At 35.1% G+C, this 25,491-nt stretch overlaps 1 pseudogene; it reads right to left on the bottom strand.

Moving 5' to 3' along the window:
• Positions 1-8,192: 8,192 nt before the first annotated feature.
• The window catches only part of LOC118994105 (rac GTPase-activating protein 1-like), a 29,030-nt pseudogene continuing 11,731 nt past the window's right edge, over positions 8,193-25,491 (bottom strand).

Here is a 25,491-nt window from a genome sequence, read left to right as displayed (position 1 = left end):
ATCAGAATAAACACATATATGCCTCCATTTTGTAAATATTGATTTATTTGGTAGTTAAAAAGTGGATTCCATTTGTAAAAAAGTAATTTAATCCTACTCCCAAGTTATTTTAAATAATTAAAGTGTACAAAATAGGTTTTAGCAATTCACTTTCATGTCCCAAATCTTATTTCAGTAGTACTGCTTATTGGGAGTTTGCCAGAATGTAATTGATATTCACTGGTAGTTATCCTTTTTGAATATACTACACGTTTTTAGGATATCGTTTTCTTCTTGGTTTTCTGAGGTTAAAAAGAGTTCATAGGAGCTTTTAGATGGAAAATTTAGGATGGCAATATTCTGCATCACAATACCGTGCATAGTGTTGTTAAAGAAAAGGAGCTATAGAGGGTGGGACAAAGTTTACAGTTGTTCATATGTAAATTAATATAAAATTTAATAAATAATATTACCAGAATAAACTCTGGCTCTGGTGGTATGGCTCAGTGGATTGAGTGCCAGCCACATGCCTGGGTTGTGCGCCAGGTCCCCAATAGGGGGCGTGAGAGAGGTAACCACACATTGATGTTTCTCTCCCTCTCTTTCTCCCTCCCTTCCTCTTTCTACAAATAGATGAATAAAATTAAAAATAATAGTAATAAACTCTGTTTTGCATACTCACAAGTGTAAACCTACTTTTGCTTCATTTTCAAAACTAAGTATATTTCTTTCTCAAAAGTAAATAGTAATTATTAGTAGTATTATTTTTATTCTTCAAAAAATAATTGGTTTTTAAATTTCTAACTCTAAAAACATCTACCAAAATGCTGAATTCCGTTAACTGTGCTCCATTAATTAATGTTCTCACTTATTTATAGTCTTTTCAATAAATAACTTATTTCCATCATTCTTCTGTGCTACAGAAGGTATTCTCCTCTTAGTAAAATCAACTTCACACTCATTAACCAGAAAATACACATGGGTTTTCTTATATTTTACATTTGTTTTTTGGGGGGAATTGTGTTCAAAGTAGATAAGCTAAAAATATATAAATTGACCCTTGGGCAAATGGCTGATTCTAGGGTGGGTAGGGAAAACATGAGATGAATCTGGAATATCTTATTATGTCAGAAATAAGAAAATGCTATCAAATTATTATGCTGTACACCTTAAATATATACACTTTATTTGTCAATTACACCTCAATAAGGCACTGTCAGATTTTCTATAAAGCAGGACACTCTGCATAATTCAGTGTTTACTCACATATTTTGATCGAACCTCAATGATCAGACCAGAATGTAACCCCCAAAATTTACCTGTTCTGTTTTCACATGAACTATAAACAAATTGGATTTTTAAAATAAAAATAAATTTTCATATTAATAAGCAAAAATGTAATTTTAGATTTAAATGTCTTAATAATTACAAATGATTTACTTCTTGTATACTTGGAAGTACATTTTCTGGGAAATTGAGAAAATAATTTACTTAATATATTTTCACTCATAACCACTAAGGCCAGTATTTAATCTACTAGCATTTTCAACATGGAGTCTCTACCATAATTCATAAGTGATGTGCTATTCTTGTCAGTGACATTGAAGCAAATGGAATTTTGATGTTTATTCATTTATAACCTGAGGAAAAAACAATATGAATTAATATCTGTGACAAAAGAACAAGGCTTTCCTTGTGTATCAGATCAAATGGTGGACTGTGAATTTCTTTACAATATTTCAATAATCACATTTTAAATAAAAACAGAGTGACTAATATTCTTATTTTTTTCTGTTACTACCCATTTTAGTAAAAAGCATTTTATCATTTTTTTGCAAGGAGTTTCTATTTGCCCACAATTTGTCCATAAATTTGAACAGAGACTTCTTTCAGGACCCATGATTATGAAGTCTATAAAAACTTGGGTCCAGAGCATGGCAGTACTTCTCTGGTAAATCTTAAGCTGTAATTTGAAAAATGTGACTCGATGTAGATTACAGAGCTAAATAATTCTATAAAAATTCATATGGTGTAGCATTTATTATTTTCTGCATATGGTTTACTACATGCACCAACCAACACAGTTTTTAAATTATTTTTGCTAGGAATTCAATATGACTTCCTTTATTGCATATAGTATGACCTAGCTGATCTAGTCTTAATAAAAGTATTAAACAGCTTATATACCTATTATCAGTAAAGTACTTTGACATGTACACATACACCATACTATTCCAAGGCTGTCTGTGTATGTGCTCATGTCAGTCTGTGTTTATATGTTCCCATGCAAAGGAAATAGTGTCTTTCTATTACTTAATTTTCTAAAATTTCTTGTTCACAAGCTGAATGACATAAGCTGTCTTACATTTATTAATCAGAACAAATCATGCTATAATGAGATCATGTGTGCATATGTGTGTGTGCTTTTTTGTAAATATATAGATCTCTACAAAAGTGCATAAGTTATATGATTTGGCCAAACAAGATCAGGTAAGGAAATTTTGACTCACAGTAGTATAAGAATCAAAATGGAAAAAATCAGCTTTTCTTCCTTAACTTATTCAGTATCAAAAATAAATCCTTCACCTCCCTAATGCTCAACGCATTTTTGTTTAATAGACTTCAGGAACTCTAATTCCTGCATAAGGTGTCCTAATACCTAAAATTTTAAATATAAAACAAAAAAGAAAGACTAAAGAAAATTTTCTATAGCAGAGATCAATATTCCAGCGCCAGAAATACCTTTAAAACTTTCAGTAAAGCTGTTTTCATGTTGTTTTCTCATATTCTGCTTCGTTGCTCATTTGTAAAAATAAGCATTTGCCATGAAGACATTACTGCCAATTTAGCCTAAATAAGACAAATGAGATAATGAGATCAGTGGCAGATTCTAGTTGACAAATTCTGCAGAATGCCCCACTTCAAAGTAAAGAGCTTTCCTTTCCTGCCAAAAGGTCTATATGCTAATACTAACTAATTTGCCAACCTTGGCCCTATATTGTTTGACAATAGCTGAGCATCCAGATTTGTTACAGTTGTGACATTAATTTGGATGTAAAATGTAGCATGATCTAGTAATCTATGCAACCTCTTAACCCAGCAACCAATCACACAGATGCTTACTTTCTGCTGAAAAGGCTTAGAAAAGTAGAGAGGTATTTTTTAAAGCCTGGGATATATTTGTATGTGGGGGAAAACAGGCTGGACACAAGTGTGACTTTCATTTTCTCATGTCCTGGGTACATCAATAGACGTGAAATGGAGTATGTCATTTACTTTATTAGTATGAGGTCATTCAGAATATTTGCCCTGAATCACTTATTCAGATATCTGTTATTTAGCCATCAGTTTTGATGGATATCAAAGTCAGTTTAGACTATTTTATATGTATATTCAGCATGTTTCCATAGAGTTCCAAAATAATCACAGGTATCGAAACCTCACATATATTTCAATCACTTTTCCATATATTTAAAAGAAAAATGTTCCTATGTATTTATATTACTATTAATACAACTTAATATTGTGTATTAAAATAAAAAATGTTAAATTTCAGTTTGAAAAAATTTAGTATTTGAAAAATGAAATGGGCATTTAGAGTTAAGAAATGCTTACTTCATTTCTTTCAAGATTATCCTAGGTTAAGCAAAAAGAGTAGTATTATTGTATACAAAGCAGACAGATATTATAAAAAATATTTATTTTCAGCGAGTATAAATTGATGTGACGTTCATTTAAGAATTAGACTAGAATCTCAGGGCTTTAATTCACACTTTATAAACTGCAGATAGCTAAAGATAAATATAAAATATTTTGTAATTACAAAATTATCTTAATTAGCATTATAAATCAGTTAAGGAAAAATATTTGCCATGCTTGGAAAAATCTCATTCAAAAGGAAAATTTATCAAGCAGATAGATTTGAGCAAATATTTTGACAATACATGGTAATATTTAATCTATTTAAAGAGAGCTTTTATAAATTTTATTTAAAATAAATTTATAAAAGATATGAGGTTAAATACTTCAACATCATAAATATAGTCAGAATTTTGACTAAATATTTTGAATCTTTATCTTAGTGATTCCCAGTGATTGACCCCTAGTATTCAAACCCTTACATAATTTTTTTTTAAATTCTTAAATTTATTTATTTATCTTTAGAGGGGAAGGAGAGGGAGAGAAACATCAATGTATGGTTGCCTTTCGTGCATCCCCTGCTGGGAGTTGGCCTGCAAGGAACCAGCCTGCAGCCCAGGCATGTGCCCTGACTGGGAATCGAACTGCGATCCTCTGGTTCGCAGGCCCACGCTCAATCCACTGAGCTACACCAGCCAGGGCTCTTTACATAATTATTTTTTGTGATTGTGAGTTGGATCCAATGACTCACTTCTAACAAAGGGAATATGGCAAAATTGTGAAACATCACCTCTAAAATTAGATTACAAAAAGATTGTGACTTCTACCTGTCTTTTCTTACTTTCTTGTTCAATTGAAAAGCAGAGAATATGAGAATACATTACACAAGATAGCATTTGTATCTATGGGTTTCAAAATAGTGAAGGCTCTCTGGGGTCTTCACTATACAGGGCACGTTTGAATGCAAAGAAGCTTCAGAGGGCACAACCATTCAGGGAAACGGAATTCTCATTCCTCACCTAACTCTCACACTGTTTTCCCAGAAGTTCTTCTAGCCTTCTGTGCCAAGTTGTATCACCCCCAGGGCAGTGACCACTTAGCCATGAAGTTTAACCGTGAACAATTCTGATCAACATGTAAAATATGCTTGCTACATCATTGCTTAGATTGCCAACACACTCCTGGGGGCAGAGTTGCAAGAAAATGAATCCAGAGTCATATTCTTAACTGTTCTTGGATATGGAATATGAATTCAGACCCACTGTTGATTCTTTAATGACGGTCTACCCTTGAGTACCGAGCACAGTCATATATACTTTTAATACCCTTTTGTATCCCTTTTGAAAAATATATTTTGGATACTGCAGACAGAAAGAGAGATTTTTTTTCTATAGCCAACAGAATATGTAAAATTCAGTGAGTGTTAGCATAATTGACTGGATATGTTAGTCTTGATCACATCTTTTTATGTTTTTAATACTTTTAACCAATTTGATTTACTTTTTATCTCTTCATTAATCACTAATTGTGCTTCTCAAAAATAAATGTGAGAGACATATATATAATTATTCTGAAAATAAATTTATTTTCTTTTCAGTCAAGTCTATTTCCATGGGACATATATCAATTGAGGATTTAAAATTTTTCCAAGTAACATTCCATTCTGTGATTTCTTATTGGAATATATCCCTTTCTACTCAGTATCTTTCAAACAACCAACAAATACCACATGTATTATTAAAGTGATATGTTGTCCACCAAATATATATTCACAACATATCAGTGGTGTCTCACTTCTAATAGCAAAAGTAGTGATTAAAACTTACCGTTTATTCATTTTGTACCTACAAAATCTATGCTCCATTCATAACCCAGTTACAATCAGCTTCAACAAATATTGTATACTATGGTCCATTCACATCCTACTGGTATGACTTATTGTAGTTACATTTACCCTTTTCCTTTCAGTTGTATTATAAGGAAACCTTTGCTAATCAATGCTTCTCTGTGACACTCTTTGCAATTTGGGCTTTTCAGACTATTTATTTCCATGAGGACATTTCTCTGTGCTGGACTTGTATCATACTCAGTTATCCTCTTCACAACATATTTCATTCCATTGTTAGGACCATAGAAAACAGCCTGTCGATCCTAAGTAAGAGGTCACAGCTTCTCCCAAAGTGTCACTCAGGAAAATTGCCTCATTGTTTTATGGATATAAGTGCTCCACACACCTTTCCAAGTGTTACCAAGTTTGGCTAGCTTCTTGCCAAAGTAATCTCTTTAAAATTTCTATATAAGATAATAGGCACTTCTCAAATGTGTGGCATGCTCCCAAAAATGCTATTTCAGTTTGGCTCTAAACACCTAGTTCAAAATCAATGGTTTTTAAAGTCCTTTAAGTTAGTGTTGACTTTACCACTACACTTGCCATTGCTAGTGTGGAGCATGAGTATAATCTAGCAAAGTTGCATTTCATATACAGATCTTACTGTAGCTATGAGAAAATTATTAATTTGCATATTATACTCCTAAAATCTACTCAGTCTATGTGCATAATAAGAACAGCTAAATAGGGATTCTTTGGATCTCTAGAGGAGAATCTCAGTGACTGTGGAGCCTGAATCATCCTTATATTAGCCCCCCTCCTTGTCATCAACCTTTTCCCAAGTCCCACTCTTGAGCTCATCACATTTTCGTTTCGTATGTTTGGATCAATAGAACACAAGATCGGGCATGCCAAGGAAGCCACAGCAATACAGCACCCCTCAAATTCTAGCAGCTGCTTCAGCAGTGTGTCAGCCTGGTTTGCAGTTATTTAATAGTTCACAGATGATCAAATATTGTATACTTACAGATCTGCACAGCTCAAAAGTAATATGTCCTTGAGATTATCTCATAAGAAGTTGACCAGTGACCATAGTCATCTACAAACCTTTAACTAAAAGAATGGTCCAAATGATCAAAATTCAGCAGGGTCATTAGAGAGTGCTGTATTACCTTTTTTTCTTCCAGATTACACAGGAAGCATTTTTTTGGTAAAGTTGCTACCTCATTTCCAGTGCAATGCACATTTTTCAGAAGGCAATAGTGCTGGTGGTCTTTCCTAAGGAATAAAAACGTTCTTTGGTCATTCTCCTAACTTGAGACACTCTTGAGGGAACAGATATTATCTGTCTTTTTCTGGTGTCGTCACTCACTTCTAAGTGCCTTTATATTAAGCTACCATTTCTCTTGTTTTTACGTATTCCCACATTTACTCTGACTCTTTCTACCTTGATTGAGTTGAGGACTTCAGATATAGTCCTCAACTCCAAAATTGACAAAGACTGTTAACTGTGCCAATGTCTTCTCCTTCATGTGTTTATGTTCTTCGATTTGTGAGTAATAGAGATATCCTTAATAACAGACATAGTCAGATCAATTTAAGGTCTAGCCAATCATGGAATTCTTTTGGAACGAGTACTGCAAAGGTTAAAACCTTAGAGATAATGGCATACGCCCATTATTTCTCTCAGTAGGAGCCAACAAACTAAAGCAAGGTCTTGGCTTCATGAGATACTACAGTAGAAAAGAAACAGAAATTTGTGAAGTGGGAGAGAGAAAAAAGTTGCAGTATGGCATCATTTCCTGCACAGGCATTCTCATGTCTGCACTCCAGATGATCCCGTTTTACATGTTCCTCATTAGAGTGTTAAGGAAGGGAAAGGGTTGTCGAGGAACGTGTATAAAGGACCCATGGGCAAAGCTAAAGGGGAGTAGCATTGAGGATGAAATGTGGGAGTGAGTGAGCTAGGGGGGGAGAGTGACGGTGGGGGGAGAAATGGAGACAACTGTGCTGGAACAACAATATAAGATAAATAAATAATTAAAGTGTTAAATCCAGGCATCTGTTGTGCAGCTAAAGTCTTTTTTCTTTTTTTAAATATTCAAATTTACTTTTTAAATTCTTTATCAAAACACTACTCTGAAGATGAGAATGAGATATGTCCAAATAATATGGCCTTTTAGCTGATTAGGATATCATGGTCATTGCAAAGTAGGTCTCTTACATTGAGAAAATATAGATGCATGCTCCAAATTTAAATAATTCACATTGTTTCTCTCTTTTATATTATTGACCATTGCTTCAATAATAACATTTGCAATACAAAGCAGAGAATGTACCAAGACCCTTAGAAATTCCCTAGTAGCTATAAGTAATAGTTCATTATGATCCACCTGATAACTGTCAGCTGGACTCTGTCCCTTTCGAATCCATTGCATGAAAGGTTAAAAAAAAAGATCTTTTTCTCTTGTCATTCTGAAAACTCATAGGCAACTATCAACACCTCAGCAGAGAACAAAGAAATTATATTTATTCAGACTAATTGCACTATCTGGTAAACTGCGTGGAACTCATCTTTTATATTTGGACTGCTATTTCAAATATTGTCTTTTTCTTGGAAAAATATATATCCTATGCACAGTTAAACTTGATTAAAAGTTTCAAGAATGCTAAGGGTAGTAATGAGTACAGGAGGCTGCAGAACAGAGCGTATAGGTGTGTCTTTTCTTGCAGTCAGTAAATGACTTCACTTGAGCACTGGGGAAGCAAAAAAGTTGCCTTATCATCCTAGGTTGGTGGTAGACTTGCTTTTCTCCAAAATCTGAGGATGGTCCTGATGACAGTGAAGCAGACTCTCTGTGTCAGGGGGCTGGGTGAAGGAGTCTCAAGAGGCTGATGCACAGGAGTGGTCACAGGCTCCAATAAACTCAGCTAAATATCTGGTGTCGGTGGTGTTAAAAGGCATTTGAGTTTTCAGTGACATTCATGAGGTCAATGTTCTCTTGCTCCACCATTGTGAACCGACTCCAGTATTCCAGAGGCAGTGAAAGCAAGCATTCTACCACCTTGGACTGATGCTTGATGTCCTGTAACATTGTCACTGGATCTGGATGGGGCACAGCATGGGTAAGTATTGTAGGAGCAAAGACTTTAGCTAGATTGGCAACATCCATTTTTAATGTTTGGGCTCCGAGCCATTCCTGCAGGTGAATCATGAGGAAATCTAAGATGCCTCTGTTGTCCTCATCTGTGACTTCTGTGGCTTCCATAAAGATTTTGTTTAGCCAAATGATCTAAAGGGGTTGTTTGAGGTTTCAAAGGAAGTATTCAAGAGGCTACAGATAGCCAGGGCACCATCCACTTTGCAGAGGAGGGGTACAGTTTTCACTCTTTGAAATTCCTCTTTCAGATATTTTCCTATCAAGCCAAATCTTGAGAATTGATGCAGACTTGTGCCGGTCAACCCCCTCCACTCACTCTCATTTGTTTAGTGGACAAAAATAGAGAGGATTACTTGGGAAGTCTGGAACACACAATCTGCCAACATTCCCTTTCCAGTCTTGAGACTTGCTTCTATCAGGGTAGAAATGCAATGGAGGGGACAGCAGCCCTGTCAGTGTGGCTGAGAGACCACACAACAGTCTCAGTATTTCAGAAACAGCTAGTGAAACTTTATCCGCTTTCCACATGGAACACCAGATTCAGGTTTTAGAACAGTCTTAGAGACAAAGTCACACAGATGCATCTCTCCTTTACTCTGTGGAGTGCTTAAACTCTCTGTCTCAGTTCATGGCCCCAGCTGCCGGCTACTCAAGGTGGAGTCACTATTCCAAGGCTGTCAAGTACCTATTTTGTTTTAGCTTCTTGTCCATTATGGCACAGTTTCAATAGTGGATGCAGTTTCAATGGGCGTGTCATCATTGGGAAGAGTGACTGTAGTTTTTGCAAGTATGGACTCATAAAGTGAATCCTGGCCTATTGGGAAACCAATGGAATGAGCTTTCTTCACAGGTTCTGAGAGACCATCAATAACCTGTTGGTAGTGGAGTGCCTCTTTTCTTTCTTCTTTAGTTTGAAAGCCTTTAGCAAAGAAGAATCCCAATCCAGCAATTCGTTGATCTTGTCAAAGCTTATACCTGATAAAATAGAAGCAGATTCATCAATGGTTGAAATGGTTTTTGTGCCCAGCAGAGCCAATGGACAGTTGGCCTCTTGAGAAAATCCAGAGTCGATTTTTCTCCTCATTTAGTTGAATGTTTCCTGTGTCACATATGAGCATCTCTCAGATCATCTGAGTCTGTCTTTTCAGCTTTTCATAGTTGGCCTCAGTTCACTGTCTCTGTTTGACCTCTACATCCACTTGAATGCATGTATGCATGCCTCAGCTTAATATACAGAGCACTACTCTCAGTCTCTGTTTTTATCAAAAGATTCTTGTATTTCCCCAGCTCGTGCTCTGTTCTCTAACACTTTTTACAGAAATCCTCAAAGTCCTTAGTATCATACTATTCATCTTTCTCTTCATCTAGCCCCCAGAACCCACTTAGCTGGGTCCACCAGGTCCCACCTGGGTAGCCTTCCTCAAATGTACTTTTTTAAGGTTTTATTTATTTACTTTTAGAGAGAGGGGAAGGGATTGAGAAAGAGAGGGAGAGAAACATCAATATGTGGTTGCCTCTCACATGGCCCCCACTGGAGACCTGGCCCACAACCCAGGCATGTGCCCTGACTGGGAATTGAACTGGCAACGCTTTGGTTCACAGCCCACACTCAATCCACTGAGCTACACTATCCAGGGCGGCAAATGTATTCTTAAACATTCTATTCTGGTCCCTTCAAAAATTTCTGTTAGTTTTTTAAGGACCATCCAACATATATTACTACCTTTTATCCGTTTTTTGGAATTCTAGCAGTCCTTCTCAAGTTGCAGATCTCTTCATGAGGTCATTTTAATTTTCCAGTTGTGTGTGACCCAATTAACCAAGCACATAGATAGACGATTACCACTGTGTAACAATTTGGAGAAACCCACATAGATCCCTTTAGAATTAGCTTCTAGTTCTTGTTCAAAAGATAAATGTACTATTGCAAGTAATTAATGCTACTGTACATATTTGTCCTTTCCTACTTTTTCCAAGAGTTTTTCCTTCACCGGCTGAATTCCTGAAAGTCACATTCTTCTGAGAGTTGCCAGAAGTTCATCATGCTGCTTGCATTATTTTCTAAAACAGAGAGTCATGTGGTCATGCCATTCAGCCATGGATATGTGAGGAAAAATGACAAACTGTCTTGGGGAGTGTCCTCATTAGAGCCACGATTGTATCCATCACAGGTTCAGAGTTTATATTATTGTCTGCTGATGCACTTTACCTGAATTATTCTAATCTTTTCCCATCCACAAACCTCTTGCAAGATACTTAAAAGAGCAAATTCATCATTGTATTCTATATGTCTTAAGTGTTGCACGTTATCTCTACTAGATCCCAATACCAAGTGAATAGTTTCTACTGAAAAGAGCGTTGCATAGATAGCAGTGACACTTGGAGGCTTTTAGTTCTCTAATCCTATTAGTCTGTAACTACTCTGTAATGAAGGCACAGTCTGACTTCTCTTAGCAAATACAATGAGTGTAGAGCTGAGTTGGTAAAATGTCTAATGTCATATGGCCATTTGGATGTTACGGTCCCACTGGCCCCAGACAAGTCCAGTGTTACAGCACTTTTCATATCCCACATTAAGAACTTCATTCAGGTGTCCATTTGAATTGTCTTTTGCCTAATCACTTAGTTCTTTCATTTGGCCTGTTTTAAATAGGCAATAATGATTCTAAAAGTTAGGAAGGTGCATTATTCAGAATAAAATATATTCACTAAATACTGACTTATTCACATGGAAAATTTTCAGAAGTAATAATTTAGTTCTAGTTTTGGAAAGGTCTCTGAGGCACCAGGCAAATGACTCCCAAAATTTCATGAAGTAAGCCAATTTTGAATTTTCAAAATTTATTATTCATTTTCATAAGACTACCATTTTCAAAAACAACCTGTAGGTAACTTTTGTTGTCAATGTTTTTTTCTGTTTCTTTTCCCATTCTGTTATTAATATAATGCCCACAAGACAATGATTCAGCTTGTTCTTCATCCATGTTATGCCCATAAAAGTCTTACTACTTGGCAGAATTTTAACGCCTTAGACAATGTGATAAACATATATTGAAGTTCAGCCCACATAAAGGCAAACAGGAGTTTGATTTTCTTCTGCTGTAAGTATGAAAACAAAGCTCTAGTCCAATCAATTGCATTACACCATTCTCCATTAGCCTGTTGCATCTTTTGGATAATTTATATCAGACACAGCTACCAAGTGCACTGCATTATTCATCCCTTGTTAATTTACCATCAATCTTAATGATCCTCTTACCTTCTCATTAGTCAAACTCAAATTGTTATAGGGTGCATTGGTATTATTACTCCACTCCTACCATTTTTGAAGTTAAAGCAGAAGCTTTCTGCTGCCCCTTGGAAATTCTGATGTCTAATACTCACTGAAAAATAGACCTAGGAAGTTTCACTTTGCATATTTAGTTTATTCTGAATGAGGACAACTTGGTTGAAATTTGACCTGAAGAAGATAACTGTATTGCTTGCCATTAATGTTATATATATACTCTGTAAACATGGATTTAGGTAAATACATTTTAGGTTCTGATATTTTGATGCAAAATTACATTTCATTCATGCATAATTTCATTCATTGAATGTCTTACAAGAAGCATCTCCATAAGTCCCCAGTCCCACTGAAGCCTCTGCAGTATCTTTTCACACTCACAGGCAGGAATGCTGGTGTAGTACAGGCCTGTGTCCAGCAAGTGCAAGAAGAAAAACTCACGCAGTCTTACAGATCATGGAGGGAGACACATTTACAAGCCCCTCATCTGAACCTTACTTCAGAGATGAGACAAATGTTGCACCATGTTTTCACTCTCCTATTTAGTTCTTTAATTTTATCCACTTTAAATTCATCTTAGTGAGGATAAATCAAATGTGACAAGATTCTTTGAAGGCGATGACTTGTAAAATAGATGGTTTGTGGTAACCAGGCTTTTTTTTCTATTTTCATTTCCTCCCCTTTTAAAATATATAGTAATGACTCCAGAGGATTTAATCTTTTTTTCAGCCATTACCCTTAAGCTCACTTTCCTTTTTTTCTTTGCCTTCTCTTTAATTGCTTGAACATTTTACATACTTGCAAACTCCATGGAAGGTAACTGAAGGAGTTAATCCACCACTATATTATAATACTCTTTTGTTTTTTGCACAGGAAAGTTTGGCATTTCTCTGAATTATTATACACGACATTACTTGGGGGGTGGGCATGTAATTAGGGTCCATCTATTTTAATTGCCATATAATAAATTAAGGGGGTTGCCACTCTTAGTATTTTGTTGTTCAACAGGCAGATTTTATTTAACATGGAAACTAGGAAACAGGACAAATCTCAGTTTTTGTGAACACTCACCTGACTCCAGCTTTTACTACCTTGAGCATGAGAGAACTGCTGTGTTTTGTCATTGATGGGTTGGGTGACAAAGTCACAATTGATTTTAGGTAGATAATCATCCCAAAGAGGTGCCCATAGACCTCTTTATTCTGCAATATCTAAGAATCAAAGTATTAGATGTTAATTTTTGAAAGAGTATTAAAACATTACTATGAACAATATTTTAAAATGCTGATATTAATTTATTTTCCTTTCAATCTCAAGTCGCTGGTTTCTTCATTGCCAATGCAGTCAGCTATAGTCACTTTAATTTTTGTGGGGGAGTCATTTTCACTGTTTGAGTCTTTTCTTTTCCTTTTTAACTATAGTAATATTTACATCTTATAATTTCCATGGCAAAATTTTCACCATCTCACAAATGGATTGGCCACCAGTGGTTAAAGTCTTATAGGTTCCTTCCCCGCCCCCCCATCCTGTCTCTTACCTCATTAATCTTTTGTTACATTGAATAGAAATCTTTGCATCAATTCCACTTCTTCCCCCAGGCTGCCTATGGCACCATCATTGATTCAGCATCGGATGGTAATAGATTTAGAATTCCGGAAGATTCACAAGAAACGCTGTGTCCGCAATGTGCTTTACTTCCATTGAACGACGATACAACACACTGACCCGGAGATGCTTGGGGTGGTGAGGCTCCACCTCACGCAGAGCTTGCCAGTCTCCTCACTGGATAGGTGCACTTCAATATAAAAGATAAAGTTGATGACTGTTCTGTCCACTTTAATTCCTTTAACCAATCTCTGGCATTTCTTTCCAATTATACACTCTGTGTATCTTATCTATGAGTTACTGTTCAGGCTCATTCCTCTCATTTTTAGACACAATCTACCAGTCAGAGTATCATATTGAAGAATTCTGACAGCTAGATATAATCGCCCAGCTGGGTGGAATAGAACATTTATTTCTAGAGTCATAGTCTTGGATCATGCTTTCAGGGGTTTCTGAATCTATGCTAATAGTTTAGAGCAGCTATTATTTTTTATCTTCATATGTATATGAACATGTCATCATTATAGTTATCATCTTTTAGATATGTCTCGTCAAAGATACGTTGCAATTGGGAATTGCAGAAATAGACTCTATACTCAAGATGTGTCTGATTAACAAAATCATAGAAGGTTTCATGAAAATTTCAGGAAGAATTTTCTGCATTTCAAGCCACTCCAAAACTTAGTAGCTCTAAAGAACCACCATCTGATTGTTCGTGTTTCTATCAGTTCACAGTTTGGTAAGCTGGGCTCAGCTGGGAAGTTCTTTTGGTGAGCTTGCTCATATCAATTATGCAGTTACAGTTATCTGGGGTCAGAGGGCCCTGGATGACCTCATGTATGTGTCTGGGCCTCTTTTGCTGGATGGCTGGATGTTCTTTGTCCATGTGATGTCTCTCTTTACATGATTTCTCATCTTCAAGGAGGCTAAACTGTGCTTCCTTGCACAATGAGGGTCTTGGCATTTCAAGAGGGCACATTTTATTGGTCATTTTCAAGAGGGCACATTTTATTGGCCTCTGGACCATACATAATTTTACAGGAAAGGCTACAGATCTCACCTTTTGTGGAAAGAGCAGACAAAAAAATGAACATTTTAACCTACCGCAACCCACTCAACTAGCACATTGTATTCCTTGTAAAGCAGGATGATATTATACAAAGAAAGATTGCACAGTAGTGGTTAAGAGTGAAGATGCTGGAGCCTGGTAATATTAGGAGGGAGAGCAATCTGTGGGACAGTAGAGTCATGTGGTTTAGGTTGAACACTTTGGAACCAATTTGCCTAAGTTGGACTCTTGGTTTCTTCATCTCACACTTGTGTACCTTGATTAGGTTCCTTTTAAACAATATGACTTGGGTTTTTTCCTTTGCAAAATAGAAATAATAATTATAATATCACAAGTGTCATAGAGTTGCTATTAGGACTGAATGAGTTCATTATAATACATACAATGTTTGGTCTAGCTTCTGAATCATTTTAAGAACTGACTAAATGTTATGAATCTCTTGTTACTTAATTTGCATTTTACTTAGCTCATCAAAAAGTTATTCCTTTTACAAATTTTATGAATGATTATTTAGCTTGTGGTGAACTATAACTTATAGCATTTTCCCACAGTTAATTCCAGATTGCATTTTCCCCCAAATATTTAAGTTTCAAATATTATTTGAAACTTAAAGTTAGTACACTTTTTCTCTAACAAATTACTGGTTTTATACATTCATTTTAGTTTGTAAGTATGTTTTTGATTTCTATAATAATCATTATGCTATTAGAAATTTCTTCAATAATTCTTCCATAGTGATATCCTTAACTACTTGATAAAAATGTGCAGTCTTTGCCCAAAGGAAGCAAATCACAATTAAGAACTTCTTCTTATTCTTTTTTCTGCCTCCTGTTAGATAAAAAATTAATCATTTTTCTACTTTCACTTTTACTGTGCTGGAAATCTATAATGTTTTATGTATATTCTTTTAGTAACTTTTTAAACATTTTTAACATGCTCATTTTATTTCATATATTTTTTCTAATCCTTCCACATTAAAGAGGTTAGCATGTTATAAAACCATCCCCTCACAATCGGTTGGCTTTTTTTTTGTAAAAATTCTATTTCTCCTTTATTTTAAAAGAAACAAAAATGGCTTTTTTTTATTTGTAAACTGCCTATACTTAATCTGATATATTGCCATGTTTTACTTATGTTTTTGCTCACCATTAGTTTTTGCTTCTTACTTTTTAAAATGTTCACTTTTTTATTGTCCAGTATATCACTGAAAATTTTGGGAAAATGTCTGAAATAATAAAATCTATCAGTGAAAATTTTTTTCCTCAGTAAAATGTTAGTTTAGCTAGATGTAGGTGCAAAGACTGGGATTTATTTTCTTTCACTACAGTGACATTGTACCTATTTTTTCTTATAAAAAACTTCTACATCAGATTATAAATTTTTAATTCTAGTAGTTTTTAATATTTTTGCAATTTTCCTTGAAATTTTATTTTAGGACTTATTTTTCTAGCTACTGTTTTTTGCCTTTACATTTGTGTCATTCAGTAGGGGATTTATTTTATACTAATGTATATATTTTGTCAGTTAGAGAAAACTTGAACCGCTGCTGATGTGAATTTGAATTCTCTCCCAATTATGTTATTTCATTTTATTGAAACCTCCACTAAATATAATTCAGAATTACTCAAACTAACTTTTATGTTTTTTTTTTTTTATTTCACAATGTTTGGGTGACTATTTCAATTCTAACTGTTGATTCCGTCTTTCCTTATTCCCAGACTACCGTTTAAATTTTTCTTTGATTTTCATCCCAATAATTGCATCTTTCTACTTCCATAGTTTTAATTTTGTTCTTTTTTCTTATCTTCTGATCTTGCTTTATGCGTATTGTTTTATTCATGGTCACTCTGAGCATTAAAAATACACTTACTTTAATATTTTCTAAGCACTCTGCTATTTTCAGGTCATCTGTCTGTTCTAGATTTATTTGCTTTTCTCCATGTGTTGGAGTTCCTTTTTGTCCACTATAATTTTGTTCTCAGGGTTCACATTTCACACGAGTTTTTCTTTCTCTACACTTACTATTTTTTTCAAGCATTTTTATAGTTGTCTCACATGTCAGCCCCTTCATACAGATCACAACTCAGAGGCCATATTGCTTGTGGATACTTTCAAGGGGACTGCATAGTAATCTTAACAGTGCAGACACACATAAGGTTTCGGGACATAAAATTGGTTCTATTTTTTTCTCTTTCTAAAGGCAAATCGTGAATTATGGACCTAAGTCTGAGGACATAGTTGTTTTCCTTTTGGTTTCCTCCACTGTGGGAAACAGAGTTAACAGTCCCAGACTTCACTGAGGGTACACTTGCCGCTGATCTTTAGTGGGTGTGAGACCCGTTTCATCCTGATTCTTTGCCAGGATAGAAGTTCCAGGTTCCATTATCTTTTAATAGGACATAGGTATCTGCCTTGAGCTCCCACTCTTTACTGTAATTTTTCTTTCATCTTTGGGGTTGGCCAAAATGTCTGTATTTTTTCCATTTTCATCAATACCTGTATTGATTTGAAGGTTTCGAGTATGTTGGCTCTCGCCTGCATGGTATTATTCTCAAATACTGTCTCAATGTGATTGCTATCAACCTCAACTAGTCGACCCAACCATGGAACATTGTCCAGCAAGAAATCTACAGCATGAAACTTCGTAAACTACTTTGGCATGTTTGATCTGTCACAACACCTTCTCCATACACTGCATAAATCTTTTTTGTATGTGTTTTAGTTGTGTCTTTTACCTTCTTGAACTAATAAAGCATAATACGCTGAAAATGTTACTTATATTCTCCCGTCTTCAATATTCAAATGACCACACAAAAGTTCACCAATTTTGATTTTTTTTTCTAAATGCACACTGATATGATGCAACACAATCTTACAAAATAGTTTCAAATGAAATTAAAGACAGCTAAGTGCTACAACAGCCATCTTATGGAAGAAAACAAACATTTTGGCCAACCCAGGATAAACTCAGTTCTTTTGGATGGAGAAGACTGGGAAGACCTGAACGACACATGTTGAGAATAGCAGAAGCTCCACTGGGTAGAGGCACAGGAGGACTCTGTAGAGAAGAGTTGCTCTGCGGACCTATTGTTCTGTTCAGTATTTTTACCTGGGCAAGAGTAAGGCTGCTCTTGGGTTGAAGTTTGACATGTTTAAGACCTACTGTTACTGAGAGCTGTAGCCTCCCTGACTGATGGACTGTCTGATTTGAGTATTTTATGTCTTCTGGCAAAAGAAGACACCATTTTGTTAACTGTTGACCTTTCTGCTGTGCTATAATGATAAAAAGAGGATTATGCTCTTTAATGTTTTGTTTTGTCTCAATAGTCATGTCTCTGTTGGAATCTACCCAAACACCAAATCCATCAGTGTATGAATATGTAAAGATTAATTCAAAATTAGATCAGTGTCATTGATGGTAATTAACTTTGTGCTCCAAATGGTATAGGTTTGGCTTTACACATGTAACAACCAGAAAATCTCTTTCTGACACAAGGGATATGAAAGACTTCTTGCTATCCTTATCATCTACCTACAGGTCAAAAATCCTTATAATTCCCTTCTAAAACTCTGTATTTCTAAATTAGAAACCATAGACCCTAGATGGGGAGTCTGTTATTGTATTATTTGCATATAAAAATTTCAGATCTGGTGAAAACAGACTACTGTTGCATTACCATAAAAAAGGGAGCCAGAAAGAACTGACTCGGTTTGGTGGTAGTATAATGAGGAGGTCTTGCAATGAGGCTAAAATATGATATTTAATCTTTACAGAATACCTAGATAGCATTGCATTTAATCTCAAAAAGAAATTAACTTCATTCCAAAAGGACTGTAATAACTGATATGACCCCATGCACCCCTGTGGGGAAAGGTAAGTACTTCCTTGTTTATATCCTTATAGTCACATTCTGTGGGGCCTAAGTATGATGTTGTTAATCTTTTAGCAGCTTTTTAAATTTTCATTTATTTTATTTTTAAAGATTTTTTTTTTATTTTTAGAGAGGAGAAGGAAAGGAGAAAGAGAGGGATAGAAACATCAACGTGTGGTTGCCTTTTATGTACCACCCACTGGGGACTGGCCAGCAACCCGGACATGTGCCCTGACTGGGAATCTATCAGGTGACCCTTTGGTTCACAGGCCAGGACTCAATCCACTGAGCCACACCAACCAGGGCTGTTTTGGAGGTTGTATGGATGTTTACAAGCAGATAGAGAGATTAACATAGTTACTGAGTTACCATAATTTGGAGAGTGCAACAGTCTCTATTGTCTCTCACCTCCATGTGCACATATCTGTATTATTTTCCATATTGTTAACACAGATTCAAGGATGTGTACATGTGTGTGTATGAATGTATGCACTGACATACGCACTTAATACTAGAGAATCCAAAGTTAAAAATAAACATTCATAGCTTTAATACAATAATACTTAAAACAGCATTTAATACTTCTTTAGGGCTCTTGGAAATGTTTTAATAACAAATAAATATTTAACCTGAATTATAAAGGATTATAGGAGGTTTTCCAGGTAAACATGAGGAAAGAGGACAAAGACTCATTATAGAAAACTGAAAAAAGCAAATTAGAGATGATTATTAGGCATAATCTCTGTGCTCATTGTACTTAGGCTTTGCCCTATTGCATGACCAGTAAAACTTTATCTGCACCCATGACAAAGAATGGAATCTATCATTTTTTTGCCTCCTGTTCATTTACTGATGAGCACATAGTTCCTAAATTTCAGCATTAAAATATGCACTTCAGCCCTGGCTGGTGTAGCTCAGCGGATTGAGTGCAGGCCTGCAAACCAAACAATCGAGGTTCCATTCCCAGTCAGGGCACAGTCCTGTGCTGCAGGCCAGTTTCCAGCAGGGGCTGCATGAGAGGCAACCATACATTGATATTTCTCTCCCTCTCTCCTTCCCTTTCCCTCTAAAAATAAATAAATAAAATCTTTTTTGAAAAAAAAAGAACCTTTTTGCTTTTGCACCAGCACCTGCCTCATGAGTTTGGCTTTTGTGGTGGCTGGTGGGCAAATCTCCATTAAAAAAAAAATCCACATCATACAAATACCCTTGAAATCATTTTATTGGTGAAACATGAACTAAGATGACTTTGATATGAAATAATATAACTCTCTAATAATCTTTGTCTCCTTTCCGATTTCAGATTTTAGAGTTAATTGCTTCCATGCACCAGAAAATCAAAATAGTGTATTTCTGATGAATTGTATTTCAGATACACTCTAATCTGACATTAAGGAGTAACTCCCTGCTCTCTTTGGGCAGTCACCCAACAGAACATTTACAGTGTTAGGAGCTTTCAATGTTATCAGATAATTAGGCATTCAGAAGATTTTTGTTCTATATGACAGGCTTAGAAATATTTAATTTTTGAAGTTGCTAAAGTTGTAGACATCTTTCCAATTTTTTAATCACATAGCCATGCATTGTGACTTTTTCTACAGTATGATATGCACCTTGTAATTTTTGTTCTAAACTATCCCTAAATAATTATCAGTGATAAGAGTTAAAATAGAGTGACAGTTACTTTCATTTACCATTATAATTCTCATAAAAAGAGACAGCTTCATGTAGTACAGACTATTTAGAAATCATTTAATGCGAGACTTCTCAATCAAATAATTTAAAATTGTACAATATCACTAACTGTTGTGCTTCAAAATCTAACAATAAAATTATGCATTCGGTTCAGTAACATACAAATGGCAATGGGGGTGGTGGGGAAATATGAAGTAGTGGACTTCTGCATTTCTGTAAAAAGACGAAAGTTGGGTAAATGTAAACAAGGGGTCCAATTTAGAGAGTAATCTTTATTACTTCTGTTTTGCAGTCATAATCTTCAGCAAACATATGGATAGAAACACCAATGCGTAATGGAACAGATTCTTCAGGTCAGTTGTCAAATGCTTGTCAAGTACAAATGAGCAGAGGGTATTGCCCAAGGTCTAGCTGGCTGATGGTGTCCAAACGCAAATCCGTTAAAAGATGACTTCAGTCATCGTTGCTTCACACCAGGTTCACAAGGGCAAAGTCNATTTCTGTAAAAAGACGAAAGTTGGGTAAATGTAAACAAGGGGTCCAATTTAGAGAGTAATCTTTATTACTTCTGTTTTGCAGTCATAATCTTCAGCAAACATATGGATAGAAACACCAATGCGTAATGGAACAGATTCTTCAGGTCAGTTGTCAAATGCTTGTCAAGTACAAATGAGCAGAGGGTATTGCCCAAGGTCTAGCTGGCCGATGGTGTCCAAACGCAAATCTGTTAAAAGATGACTTCAGTCATCGTTGCTTCACAACAGGTTCACAAGGGCAAAGTCAGTTTGTTGGGGAAAAAATGAGTTCATCTGTCCTTTCAAGTCAGTGAAAAACGTTACCTTTCCACTCATTGAGAAATTAATTGTCTTCAATGTCCACAGAGGGCACTAGCTTTAATAGTTACAGCTGATGTGTAAACAAGCTATGGTGCTGTTGAAAAATGTTCTTATTTTGGATGTGTCAAGGCGAAAATAACATGCTTAATTTAAACATACAGGAAGGTATCAGGCTGTTTTCATTTTAAAGTAGAGTTATCAAGCTGAAGACCTTCCCTGAGACAAAACTGTTAAAACAAATTGTATTCCTGAGCTTTAACTTGGTTAATTCTGCTCTTAGCAACTGCATTGTTCTTGATCCTTGGATATTCAGTGAAGAAATGAGTACGGTGTTTTCATAAGTGAATTGCAGATTGATATTAAACTTCACTACATATTGGTGGTATTTGGAGATTATATGCTCAACATATAACATTATGTTATTGTGTTTGTCATGATTGAAAACAAGGTAATATGAACATTCTCATTTTTATGTAACTCCAAAAATATTTAAATAAATAACTGTATCATGGATGATCAGACAAATCTTTATTTAAAAAAATAATGAATGATGCTAATCTACCAATACTGTGGATTGGTAATTGCAATTAATAAGAGCAAGGAAAATAACTTTAATAAGTAAATAAATAATGTCATTGTTTTTAAGTGATCAGTAACTTTAATTAAAAAAATAATCAGCTCATAAACCTAGTCATACTGTAGTTTGCTATATAATCTTGATTTATAATAATAAGAAAATAGAAATATAAGTAATCTCAAGGTATAACTGTGACATTTATGCTAACTGTATTAATGAAAATTAATATTAATAATATGTTATGTTATTTTCTAGTTGAATAAATATAGTATTTATCTACCTTAGTAAATTACTATTTATGTAGGGAAACTAAGTGTTGTAGCAAAAAAGACCTAAGGTAATTGTATCAACATGATTGTTTTCTACTTTAGAGGAACAATGTTGACAGATTAGAGGACTAAATTCTTATAGTGAAGTGTCAGAGTCCCAGTAAAATCTAATCAACTATAAAATGGCACCCATCTATGGGAGAAAAACAAGAAACTTAAAGCAGTGTTTTGGGGAAAGTTAAATTACTTTCAGGATGATTTTGTGTTTATATTTTTCAGCATATTACTGCACTTAAGGGAAACAAAACTTGTTTTCAATAATGGGGACAGAAGTCTGGAATGATTAGTAACATTTACATATTTGTCTTCAAAGTATGACTTTTTGAAAAATAGACTTGTAAACAATACATTGATTTCAGGTTTTTTCCTATCTTTAGTAAATTGTGTTTTCTATTGCTATGTGATTTTGTTAATTAAATTCTTTAGTTTAAAATAAATAGTTTTTTTTAAAGGAGAAGAAAATGAGCATGTGCTTGAATTAAACATCAATATTGTCAGTTTCTGTTATTCCTTTTGTCACAACTGGGCTCCTCCTACTACAGCAAGATAACACAATAATATATTCTGAACTTATTAAAATATAGACATAAGTGAAGGAGCTTAGTTTAGAGGTATCTCTCTTTTTTTTAAGTTGTATTCTTTTTTTAAAGATTTTATTTATTTATCTTTAGAGAGGAAGGGAAGGAGAGAAGGAGAGAAGCATCAATCAATGTATGGTTGCTTCTTGTGACTCCCCTGCCTGAAACTGGCCTGCAACCCAGGCATGTGCCCTGACTGGGAATCGAACTGCGATTGTGTGGTTTGTAGCCCGCGCTCAATCCACTGAGCTACACCAGCCAGGGCTAGAGGTATCTCTTAATTGGTTTTTAATATATTCAGAGGAAAAATCATCTTACAGTAGAGATAGATAGATAGATAGATAGATATGGATAGGGATAGATAAATATAAAATGACAATTTACCGTAGTTTTAATTATTTTAATATATTCTGCTACATATATATTTACATTTAATTGAGGGAGAATTTTAGGTTAAGAGGAGATATGGGGCTAAATAAAAATAAGAGCAATGATTGAAAAGCACTAACCACTGGCCATCTGTTTTTGAAATGGGAACAAAGCGAATGTGGAAGCCAGGTCAAGGTGCTCTGCCTACGTTTATCAGGGGTAGAATTAAACTGTGTACCCATGTATGAAGAAAATGTTATGTGCGTACATTATTTTTCCCATTAGTCATGCCAAGTAATAAATATTTGGAAAGGTTAGGGAATAATTTTTAAGTATTTATTCTACACTTTGTTTCTCTGCCTTTGGGAGGTAGGTCCCAGGGCAGGTGAGAGTTAACAGTAAACACCTACCAGACTTCGGCTAATTATTAGATGATTGCAGAGTTGACTACATCCTCTCCATAAACCCTGAGCAATTTCTGGTCCTTTGCTTTCCAGTCAATAAATGTGGTTCACCCTGCCTATAAATACACTTAAATACCAGTTACGTAGTAGCGAGAGCACACGAGAAACCCCAAATCATGCCTTGGGTGGGTTAATGGTTTCCAATGAGCACCTTGAAACTCCTTTGTCCCACTTCACAGCGGGTGTTCAATCTGTAAGTATTTGCCTCGCACGTACTTTCTATGTTGTCAGCATTCTCTTCCTTTGGGAGATGAATTTACAGCATGCTTAGAAATGACCAAATAGAGTGTCATCGGTTACAGTGAAGGGCTACTTCAAGGACAACTCTTATTGAGTGTGGGTTGGAGTTTTCATTGTAGTGGCAAAATTGAAAAGCATTATTAGTAGGCCTGAGGAATTACATTCTTCTCTCTAAAATTATTGTTCTCAGTTTTATAGGCTCTACCCTTAAAGTTGTTGTAAAGTACATGTAGCACATTTTTTTTGCCTATTAAATTGACAGAAAATTAGTGTAAAGCAAAGTAGAAGAAAGGTTATATAAATAGACACTCCTAGAAATCAAGCAACTAATATTTTCACTGTCAAATAATGATATTTAGGACACTTAACATGAAGCGCTGTACAAAATTAATAGGACTTGATCAATTATTTTTTAATTTTGTTGTTTATCTCACTGACATTCATGCTTACATTTGGTGTTCTTTGTGGGACTGACTCTATAGTGCATTGTCATTTTATAAAACACAAATAAAAATTTTAGATAAGCAAATTAAAAAGATGTACGCTAACAATACTAATCTAATAAAGATTAGAGTTAAGTTTTGTTCAGACTTGGTTAAACATTTTAAATAAATGCTGTCATAACACCTTTTCATACTACATATGAAAAATTCTAAAGTAACTTCATTTAATCAAAAATGTATATGTGAAGGAGAATGATATTAGCCCTGTTCAAGTTCTTTAATAAGAATATATATACTACTTTAAAATAAATAAACAAGAATGGAGGTTTTTCAATCATGCTCTAGATCCTGCTTCTTCAAGGCTTGTTCCGTAGGATCTTGGGTTAGAGGTTCTGGCCTAGGTATCATTTGTTATATCACTGTTATGATACTGCAGTGAGCCCAATTCCAGGAGCCATCCTCTATAAAGAGTAAAAGAAAATAAATAAACAAAATATAAAATAAATACAAATATGTTTGATGAGATCATGGGGCATCTTTTAAAATCCAGTCCTGTTTAATGTGATCCAAAGCCATGATATCCAAGGATATTCATATTTACTCACAAATTACACAGTTGCATAAGCTAACATGTACTTTTTTTAAGTTTACTCATTTTCTTTTGCTAAGAATTACTTCTTTGTTGGCATATCTTTTGTTTTACAAGGCCCATCAAGAAAGTATCCAGCCATACAATATAAAAAATAGAGACATTTATTGAAGACAAAAGATACAAGAAACATTATACATAGGACAATGACATCTCAGTCCACTTCAAAGTAGGCACCTTGGTACCTCACACAGCTCTCCATGGAGGGGCGTACTTGGATAGACAATACCTTTCCAATCAAAAACACAGTCAACATGGCCTTTATCTTACTGCAATTTTGTCACACCTTCTTTGTGCATGGAGAACCAACCAGGCAACTTCCATCCGGACAACTAGACCTTCATTTCCAGATTATAGCCCTAGACCCATGATTCATCTCCAATCATGACCTTCTTGAGGAACTGTGGTTCATTGGTAGAAGTTTGAATCAAGTTATTAGCAACTGCAGCACAATATTCCTTCTGCTCTGGTAGAAGAAGCTGCAGAGTCAATTTTCCCATGACAGGTTTCACGCCAAGATCCTGCATCAAAATCTGGGACACAGCAGTTTTGGAATCCCCGGGTTAGTTTCTAGTTCTCACACTGTCAGTCACTGACCTTTGTTGATTGCAGCCTGTACATGTCCAACGTTCTCAGGTGTTCTGCTTGTTGTAGGTCTTCCAGAATATGGATCATTTTCAACAGATCCTTGACCATCTTTGAAGTGTTTTTGTCATACTTTTATTTGCACTATACTCATTGCATCATTTCTGAAAGCCTTCTGAATCATCCAAACAATTTCTATGGAGGAATATGCAAGCTTAATGCAAAATTTGATGCAGATTCATTATTCTACTTGCTCAGTTATTTATAATGAGATGGCCACATACTAC

The sequence above is a fragment of the Sturnira hondurensis genome, unplaced genomic scaffold, assembly GCF_014824575.4.
Source record: "Sturnira hondurensis isolate 20B ecotype Veracruz unplaced genomic scaffold, ASM1482457v3 Scaffold0000880, whole genome shotgun sequence".
In the NCBI taxonomy this organism is placed as follows: Eukaryota; Metazoa; Chordata; class Mammalia; order Chiroptera; family Phyllostomidae; genus Sturnira; species Sturnira hondurensis.
This window is presented reverse-complemented; position numbering and strand designations above follow the sequence as displayed.